This window comes from Sinocyclocheilus rhinocerous, unplaced genomic scaffold (assembly GCF_001515625.1).
Source record: "Sinocyclocheilus rhinocerous isolate Xijiao unplaced genomic scaffold, SAMN03320098_v1.1 scaffold789, whole genome shotgun sequence".
Lineage (NCBI taxonomy): Eukaryota > Metazoa > Chordata > Actinopteri > Cypriniformes > Cyprinidae > Sinocyclocheilus > Sinocyclocheilus rhinocerous.
In genome coordinates this window covers 2424615-2435107 of record NW_015667306.1, presented here as the reverse complement: position 1 = coordinate 2435107, position 10493 = coordinate 2424615, and the positions used below count along the sequence as shown (strand labels likewise).

Genomic DNA, 10493 nt, shown 5'->3' with positions numbered 1-10493 from the left:
ACCATCCCCCAGCACTGCGGAGAATCAACAACTGGCAGACGATCTGAACGAGTTCTACTGCAGGTTTGAAAAAACCCCCCACACCTGCCCTGAACACCTCTCCACACAACCATTCACACCTCCTGCAACCCCCCTCTCCCCCACACTTGCACTTCAAATCAGTGAAGACGATGTGCGACAGGTCTTCCGGAAGCAGAAAATGAAAAAAGCACCGGGCCCAGATTGTGTTACACCAGCCTGTCTGAAATCCTATGCTGACCAGCTGGCCCCCATCTTCACACAGATCTTCAACAGATCACTGGAGCTGTGCGAAGTCCCTTCATGCGACCCCTCACATCCAGCACACTCCCTCTTTGACCTGTTGCCATCTGGTCGACGCTACAGAGCTCTGAGCACCAGAACAGCCAGACACAGGAACAGTTTCTTCCCTCAGGCAATCCATCTCATGAACACTTGACATTAACTGTGGAACACACAACACTATTTACACGCTCATACACTTATTTATGTAACACACATACTTAGTCTACACCTCAAATTTGCACATAATATACCTGTACATACAAAACGGTCTATTGTAATATACCTGCACATACAATTGTCAATTTATATATTGTTATTCCTTATTTACTCGTTCTATTTTTTTATTTTTTATTATTCTTTTATTATCTGTGTTTTTGTTCTGTCGCTCTCATTCTGTTTCACTGCGGAAGCTTCTGTCATGAAAACAAATTCCTCGTATGTGAAAACATACCAGGCAATAAAGCTCATTCTGATTCTGAATTAATCAACTGTATACTTCCTTCTATGTTTAAAGTCAGAAAATTCACCCTATCTATTCTCTAAATGTATATTATTGATCTTATCATAAAACCATTCATCCATGCATATTTTTCTTTTTTTTAATTATTTTTTACATTGTAATTTTTTATTGAAATTTAGTCCACTTAAACTCTTCCCCTCTTCTTACAAGCGACTGCAAGCTTGCATTTAGCCATTTTGTCTCCAACCAATCATTAACCAATGGATAGGTCCCAGACTACTTTTTCAATAATATATTTTATAAAAAATTGGTGTATAAACAATTTTCATTTTCTCAATTTTCAGAAATTGCTACGAAATGTACAACTCATGACATAGAAACTGCAAGTAAACATGAAATTAGGAGCAAAATTGAAAAAACAACGTTGAAAAATACATTTTTACAGTATACATCACAATATGGAAAAAATGACATTCTGTTACATTGCAGCTTTAAAGAAAGGAGAGACACAAAAAGGATACAAGATTAGTTTTCTCCCAAAGCATTGTGCCTTATTAATCTCCTCTCTTCCACTCACTTATGTGTCATAAAATGTAACCTACTTTCACAGCTATCAGGGACAGGATGGACTACCTGCATTCTCCTGAAATATTGTCCAAGGTGACTTAAAGCAAATTAATTTCAAAGATTCAAGTCACTCAGAGACTTATGGTCACTGGCCCATATAACAAATTAAAACCTACTATACACTATTTTACCCCAAGCAAATGTAATGAGACAACTGATACTCTATTCTGCTCAGTCACAGCTGAACACACATCATTCTTCTGAACTACAACCACAAACACAGATGAATACTTCTAGAATAACTTGTGACTTTCACCTCAACACCTGAACTCTCTGAAGAGAACAAAGGCTGCTCTCAAACAGAAATCATTATTAAAACACAACGAGGCCTTTAAGCCATAGAAGGGAGAAACATATAGCAACCCAAAGAGACACACTCCGACTGACTCCGGGAAAACAAAATGGACGAGATCAAACTGCAGTATCTCTAGTTATAAATCTCCCTCGAATCTCCTCACAATAGTTGAAATAACTTTAATACCCATAAAATTAATGTCTATAAATGTCTTGAACTACACAAGAATGAGCCACGTAAGCCACAAACCCATGCTTATCAGAAAACAGTGCTATATTTCACATTCTTTTTCTCCCAGTTAACCCACAAACATTTGCAAACCATTTAAAAACACTGTGCCCCGAACACAAACCACATCTGGCAAAACCAGACAAAATTAACTGAAGTTATTTCACCGCAAAGCCAGCAATGTAAAGAAGTCAACTGTGATGTGTTTGATGAAACCGGTTGGAGTGAACATTGAAAGAAACAGACTGGTTAAATATATTTTTGTAAGAATGTGAATCTACCTTCAACTATACTTGATACCAATAAAGAAGGGCACTACAGTTTTTCCTCATTAGTTGTTCATTAGTTGCAAAAACCTCATTTACACAACACTTTTTACTACACTATGTGGTGAATTCAGGGGTAGTAATTTCATAATCAAAGATTGTAGCTTTAATCATGACATGGAATGAATATATTGGTAAATATTTTGCAATTGTCTTGTCTTAGACAAGAAAGAATTAGCAAGACCAAAATCCTATAATACTAATGAAATATTACTGCAAGGTTACACCTAACAACAAGACCCTTGAGATACGCATACAAACAAATGCATACCCTTACGAAAAAGAAGTTTATTCAAGTGTGCTATTAGTGTACTTCTTTTAAACTAAAAAAATAGGAAAGTATACTTTTAGTCTACTTTTTATGTACTTCTCAGAAATGGGCTTTATGTACTTCTCAGAAATATACTTAAAATGACATTTAAGTATACTTGACTTATACTTCCAAGCGTTAAAAAGTCTAAATATATTTTAGCTATACTTGTGCTCCTAGAATCCATGTTTTCATTGTTATACTGTAGGGGGTGCTAGTACACATCTTCTGTACAGAATTTCCAAAAAACACAAGTGAATAAGAAAACAAAATAACAGATGCTTCCACATGTAATCTAACACGATCATCAGACATAAATAAGATAGAACTTTTTGGCCTTAATTCTAAGCGGTATGTGTGGAGAAAACCAGGCACCTGTCCAATACAGTCCCAACAGTGAAGCATGGTGGTGGCAGCATCATGCTGTGGGGGTGTTTTTCAGCTGCAGGGACAGGACGACTGGTTGCAATCGAGGGAAAGATGAATGCGGCCAAGTACAGGGATATCCTGGACGAAAACCTTCTCCAGAGTGTTCAGGACCTCAGACTGGGCCGAAGGTTTACCTTCCAACAAGACAATGACCCTAAGCACACAGCTAAAATAACGAAGGAGTGGCTTCTCAACAACTCTGTGACTGTTCTTGAATTGCCCAGCCAGAGCCCTGACTTAAACCCAATTGAGCATCTCTGGAGAGACCTAAAAATGGCTGTCCACCAACGTTTACCATCCAACCTGACAGAACTGGAGTGGATCTGCAAGAGGGAATGGCAGAGGATCCCCAAATCCATGTGTGAAAAACTTGTTGCATCTTTCCCAAAAAGACTCGTGGCTGTATTAGATCAAAAGGGTGCTTCTACTCTAAATACTGAGCATGTGATATTTCAGTTTTTTTTTTTTAATAAATCTGCAAAAATGTCAACAATTCTGTGTTTTTCTGTCAATATGGGGTGCTGTGTGTACATTAATGAGGAAAAAAAATTAACTTAAATGATTTTAGCAAATGGCTGCAATATAACAAAGAGTGAAAAATTTAAGGGGGTCTGAATACTTTCCGGACCCACTGTAATTGGCCAAAGGGCAATTTTGCACGTCCCGGGGCAGCGCGACGAGTAAACAAAAAAATTTACTAGCCAATGGCGATTCAATTGCCAAGGTGTTCGTAGAGGGCTGAAAGACTTAAACTACTTCAGTCTGTGTGCATTGAATTTATTTAATACACGAGTTTCACAATTTGAGTTGAATTACTGAAATAAATGAACTTTTCCACGACATTCTAATTTATTGAGATGCACCTGTACTTGAACTTTACTTAAGTATACTTAATAAAATAAACTTGAAGTATACTACTTTTTGGTAAGGGTATGCATACATGCACACAAACTATGCAACAAATGTGTATGTATAACTGGATTATGATTAAGACAAAAGGGCTAGTGAATGTCTATCAGCAAGGGATGATCTCATCTTCAAGACAATGCAGAGTCCAAATGTGAACTATAAAAGCACTACTATTACACTACAACAGCACTGCCATTCTAAATGGAGACTGTGTCACTCTTACAAGAGGTGACAGGACTATTCTTAGAATGTGTTTATTGTAGGATGGGAACTGCTGAATTAAACGGGCACTTGGAGACACGACATTTTAATTTTTGTGGTTAACAAGTGTCTGATATGCCCTGTACCACATCGTAAATGTTTTTATTAGAGACACTCTTGCCAGCTCTAGCAACAGTAAACCCTTTAAAGCATTTGTTAAGAGAGACAAAAATGTATGCTAAAAATATCACTTACTCATTTCTTCACAAATACTTCAGCTTCTATTTATGAAATAAAAAAGTTAGGTGTTTTGTCTAGGTTTGGGTTGTTCCTGTCCAGCAACAGTATACAGTATACATTATAGTAACAAAATATTTCATTAGTCAAATTGTACTGGTCAGATTCATTCAGCAGCAGGTTTTTTAGGCTGCTGTCACTTTAAGACAGAATGCATAGATCTAATATACTGACAAGCATTCAGTTACTTTCCTTACTGTTTATGTTCATTAACAATGCCTGAGTTTAAGTAAAAACTCTCCAAGACTGACATTTTGACATATTTTTGTGTGTCTATCGCACAGCCATAGTCATTAAATCATCTTTGAGAGCAAGGGGGTCCCCTGGTGATTCAGGGTCCCTACACAACTTGCATACTTTGCATATATGGAGGAAAACCTGAAAATTGGTTCTCATTCATGTCAATCGGTTCAGGCAAATCGGTTTTCATTCATGTGAGTGATGATTGCTATGTGTGAATTATCAAAGGCGCAATCTGAGAGATGCATTGCAGATGCTCAAGAGATATTTAGCATGTTAGAATACACTACACAATTTCTAAAGTCATCAAATTGCTGTTCCTTTTATATTACCCAACTGTCTGTCGTCACCAATGTCAACTCCAGTCAAAAAGCATTTCACACTACAGGACTTGGATCGCAGACAGATCCAAAAATGAGAAATGTCTCCACCCTTTCTACAAGATTAAATAAATCCTGCATATAGATTAAATATTTCCACTGCATGTGGTTTGCACACACAACAGAGGCACCGTGGAGACCTAACAATGAAAAAACTGGTCATTTTTCTTAAATAACCTTGACCTGCTGGCACTGTCCTTCATTAAAAATGAAAAATTACTCATGCTTAAAGACAATGGGGGCAGCAAGGGCAAAGATTGATATTTGTAGGTCTCTGACGTATAGTCACGGCTCGTCGATTTCCCGCCATCCACTCATTCATCTACTGAGCGAGGGATGAAAATCCCACTAGCTTTTACATTACAACCACAATAAGGTCAAGAGAAAGTTAATAGAACTTCACAATGGCCAAGCCTTAAATGGTCCTTCATTGCTCGTCTACAGTGCCTCAGAGATGGATGTGAAAGATCAGAGTGTGAGGGTCTCATGACTGAGCAAACATTTAAATATAGATCAAAGCATGAAAAAGTTAATCTTTCAGAAACCCAGAGAGAGTTGTTTTAGGGGCTCTTTTAGTGCTGCAGTTCATTTGACAGCAACTTACTTGCTCAATGGATTCATATCAGGGAAAAGCTTTAGCACATCACAGACTGAATGAAACATTTATATTCTATGCCTGATCTTCCATTTGCACTACTCATCCATCAACTCATTACTGATATGAATCAACTAGTGTACATTTTATAAATAACATTCTATAGTTAGCAAGTGCTTCCTCTATAGTCAAATTTGGCAATTTGCTAATTTAAAGGAATAGTTCACCCAAAAATGAAAATTCTGTCATCATTTACTGTCCCTCATGTCGCAAATGTCACGCCCATGGACGTTCTGTGTGTGTTTTTCTCCCCATGTGCTCCCCGTGACCTCGTTTCTCCCTTGTTTGATTGTCTCTTTGATTTCAGGTGTGTCTCGTTAATTACCTCATTTAGTTCAGTATTTAAAGTGTGTTCTGCCCCATGTACCCTGTTCAGTGTTAAACGTCTTCATGTCTGTGTATGGTGCTACGTGTGTGTTCCTGCCTGCCCTGTGTTACCCTTCTGTGGATTAATAAAGACCGTTCTTCGTGAATTCTCCTACGTCTCCGTGCTCCTTCACTCCTACACAGCAGACACCTCTGACAGAACACTAGACCAAATCAGGATGAATTAGGCTGAGGACTTTATCTTCAATTTCCAGCAGGAGGGACGGTCTTTGGAGCAGTATGTGGAGGAGTTTCTGAGCGTGTTACATCTGGTGAGCTGGAGCGATCGTACTGTTAATGCTTGCTTCCGGATGGGACTAAAAGATGATAATTTGTTTCGATTTCTAACTCCTGACGATTGTTGTAGACCCGTAGCAGACTTTATAAGTTACGTTCTCGATTTATATGGATCCGATTTCTTTGTCGATGGAGAGGATAATCGTTCTCTTCCCATCCGGAGGCATGTGAACGCTTCAACTCACCATAAGCCAGCACCCTCCACATACGGTTCCAATGAGCCCACTTCCTCCGTTCCACCCGCGCTTCCCCGAGTTCTCCGAAGCTCCTTCTCAGTCCTCAGCCCAGAATCGCCGGCCGCTCCACTGTCAAGCCCTGTGATACCAGCTCCAATCTCCTTAACCCCAAACCAAAAGAGGAGCATGAGGAGGAGTTCTGTTCCTGAGTTCAGCCCAGAGAGGGCTGTTGTTCCCACGTCTGGCCCAGGGAGGGCCTCAGATCCCGAGTCAAGCCCAGAGAGGGCTCACGTTCCTGAGTACAGCCCAGTACCTGTGCCAGCCAGGGGACCCGGAGTCCTCCCCAAGAAAATTTGGGGGGGGGGGCTATACATCTCCAGTACTCAAGCCTGTACTGAGGGGCCTCCAAGGCCCATGGACGTTCTGTGTGTGTGTTTTTCTCCCCATGTGCTCCCCATGACCTAGTTTCTCCCTTATTTGATTGTATCTTTGATTTCAGGTGTGTCTCGTTAATTACCTCGTTTAGTTCAGTATTTAAAGTGTTCTGCCCCATGTACCCTGTCCAGTGTTAAACGTCTTCATGTCCATGTATGGTGGTATGTGTGTGTTCCTGCCTGCCCTGTGTTACCCTTCTGTGGGTTAATAAAGACTGTTCTTCGTGAATTCTCCTACGTCTCCGTGCTCCTTCACTCCTACACAGCAGACACCCGTGGCAGCAAACATGTGGAACACAAAAGGAGAGAAGAATTCAAACTGTTTTGGTTACCACTGACTTCCATTGTATGAGCAAACAAAAACACTGACTCGTTTCTCAAAATATCACAGACAGAAGAAAGGAAGTAAACCAGGATGGGAACAACATGAGTGGCTACAACCAAAAGCTCAAATACTTTGGAATAAGAACTTAATTTGCAAATGTTTAAAAAAAAGTTCTATATATTATGTTTTATAAACCAAGTTCGGGAGGAGCACGTTCAGATAATTAACACGAGAGGAGCTTATTCAGTTATCAACTCAATTAACAAGATAAGAGGTATATACACAGAAGACTTCTGTTCCTTGACAGTTTTCTAGCATCCCTCCACCACTCCATCTCCTCACTTATAAATATTACTTTCTCGAACAGGGGGGGGGTACTCTGGGTTCTGGACAAATTCCGAGCTCAGAGCCCTCCCCTTAGACAGCACGCCAAATGCACATTTATTATATGTATATAAATTAGTGTGAACTCGTGAAAGTATGAATGTGATTAGTATGAATGTAATCAGATGTGCTACTTTAGTCATGTTGTCAGTGTCATGTGACCTATAGCATCTGTTGCATCGTTTTAATGTCACACAGTCATCTGGGTTCTTTTTGCTTATGAATACTGTGAATTCAGACATTCTACTTTTTTTTTCTACATAGATTTTCACCTACTATATAGTAGGGTTGTGACGGTGAGGAAATTTTCCCACCGGTTAATCGACATGTGACAACACCGCGGGGGCAGGGGCGTTCCCTCTTTTTCTAGCTTTCCTTCGCTTTTAAATAGCTTGTAAAAGCGGCGTGCGCATTTTACTTTCACTTTGAAATAGCGGCAATTCGGCGTAAAGCAATTGTTCGTTTTTAGTTCGTTTGAATTTTCCCTCTTTTCCTCGCTTTCCGTCGCTTTTAATTAAGCTTAAAAGCACCGTGCGCATTTTACTTTCACTTTTGAATTAGCGGCAGTTAGGCGTCAATTGCTTGAATGCAACAACAAAATACAACGTCAAACTCACTTTAGCGTATATATAAAACATATACAGTAACTTTTATTAACAAAACAAATACAAATACACCATGCTATAGGGCAGGCTATGCCTAATATAAAATAACAAATAACTTACATAAAGTTTAAATAGGTATACAAAAACCGGAAATAGGCTAAGTAAACATGTATAATATATAACCAAATAAATAAGAAACGTAGAACGTTTATTAGCAAAACGAGTAAGAAAGCTTGGAGGCACACCTTGATGTCAAATAAAATAAATAAATGACACAGTTTACGTTCAGTTTTTAATTGTAGTGTCTGTTCTTTTACTGAACTAAATGATTTTTATTTCTATAAAAAATCAAAATGACGGTGGGGGTCGGTGACGCGGTGGGCAAGTGACGTAACCGGTGTTGCGGCTTAACACCAGTATCACCGTCAGCACCGTCTATCGCGGCAAGCCTACTATATAGTAGGGAATTATGCATATTCAGATGAAGCCAGTGTCAATAAATAATGATAGAATTCATTCATTTTTAGGTGCCTTTAAGATGTTAACATGCCCAGAGAACTCTGCACTGATGCTGTGAACAAAACCATAAGATTAACAGTTTAAGCACATACTGTACAAGATTAAAAGAAGTCCCCTATCATAGAGTTTGATTCACAAGCTGAAGAAGTTGTTCAGTTTGGTCCTGATGGCTTGGCACAAATTTAAAATGTTATTTTTAAAACAAATAAAAAAAAGCACCTGTACACTTCTGTACACTGGAGAAAAACGTGGATTACCATTTGTCTACTTTACATTTCTTTTGAGAGAAGTATTATTTTTCCTATTTTTACCCAAAATAGGGTGGATTGCCCATTATGGAGCGCTATAAACACATGTAATGTCTAGGAATGGAGATAGAATTTGCAAGATAATGCATATATAGCAATAATAAATGTATGTGTGTTTTATTAATTTCTCCAGTACCGATAGCAGAACCGTTAACGTCAGAGCTTATCGATACTCCGGTCTTTCATAATTTAACCCCGGGACCGATTAAATACCGGGTTTAGGTACCCATCCCTAGTAATGTCTGTTTCATTCATACTGGATGCCAGAAGGCACCCTCGTGCAGGAACTCCACATATGCATCACAGAAATAATAGAACTGATGACGCCGATGTGACTGAATAAAAAGAAAATAGAAATGTTTTGAATGATGAAACATGAAGACAATAAACACTTGCTGCAGCAATATATGGTTTATCTGTGTTCTTCAAGCCATCTCGGTTATTTATATAATAATTAAGTGTATATAATCCATTGCTAATCAACATAGCCTTTTTACAGTATAGAATATATTTTCTGCCTCATTCTGTGAGAAGCCACATCAGATCACAAAAGGAAGTTATTTCAAACATTCGACTGATGTTGTGGAGTAAAATCATATCATAATGTTCTTTTTTTTGGACAACAGGTTTAGAAACACTTCTCGTTACAAGTCATTACAAGGGAAGATGTTTGGTGTGTGTTGCTTTTGCAGATGCACACTATAAGCAGCCGGGGAGGAGATTCCTCATCTCAGCGCATGAACTCACGGGCACACAAACAGAGCCAATTCTGATAGAAATAAAATGCACAGAAATAATTTAAACACAAAACAAAAACCGCAGTTCTCAACCACGTATTGAACCATGGATGTCGTACCGAACAGTTCAATATTATATTGAGAATTATGACATCCCTATGTTGTTTTGGATAAAGCACAGCCTTGGAGTCGTTTGAGAACCACTGGTTTAAAAGTCACTCCCTGCAAAAGACATCACATAAAGTGCATTTCCATGCTGAAGTGTGAATAGCAATACAGATAAAAGACAGAAAGGCATTGTTTGTATTAATAGTAGATGTGGTATGTAACGTTCGTAGTCACGGGAAGAAGGAGGCGGGAACCGGCGAACATTTAAATAAAACTTTAATAATAAAACAAACACAAAACGAAAGTAAAGCGGCAGCCCCTCGCAGACGACTGCCGCACACAAAACACAAAATAAAATCCAGGCCTGGTCCTCTCTCGTCCAACACTGTTGTCACTCCTCCCTTTTATCTTTCCGGAGCTCCTCCGTGAGACTCGAGACCGGTGAGTGGTGCAGGTGTCGCTCATTATCAATCACTCCACCGGCCTCGCTCCGTTCCCACGGCTCTCGGCCCCGCCCCACTCGTCACATACCACCATCGCCCCTCGCAGGCCGGGGGGTACCCACGAGACTGCG

At 39.4% G+C, this 10493-nt stretch overlaps 1 protein-coding gene across 1 annotated transcript in view; it reads right to left on the bottom strand.

Annotated features, from left to right (window-relative positions):
* Positions 1–10493, bottom strand: part of LOC107733678 (attractin-like protein 1) — a 236417-nt gene that overhangs the window by 205474 nt on the left and 20450 nt on the right. The window lies entirely within an intron of this gene.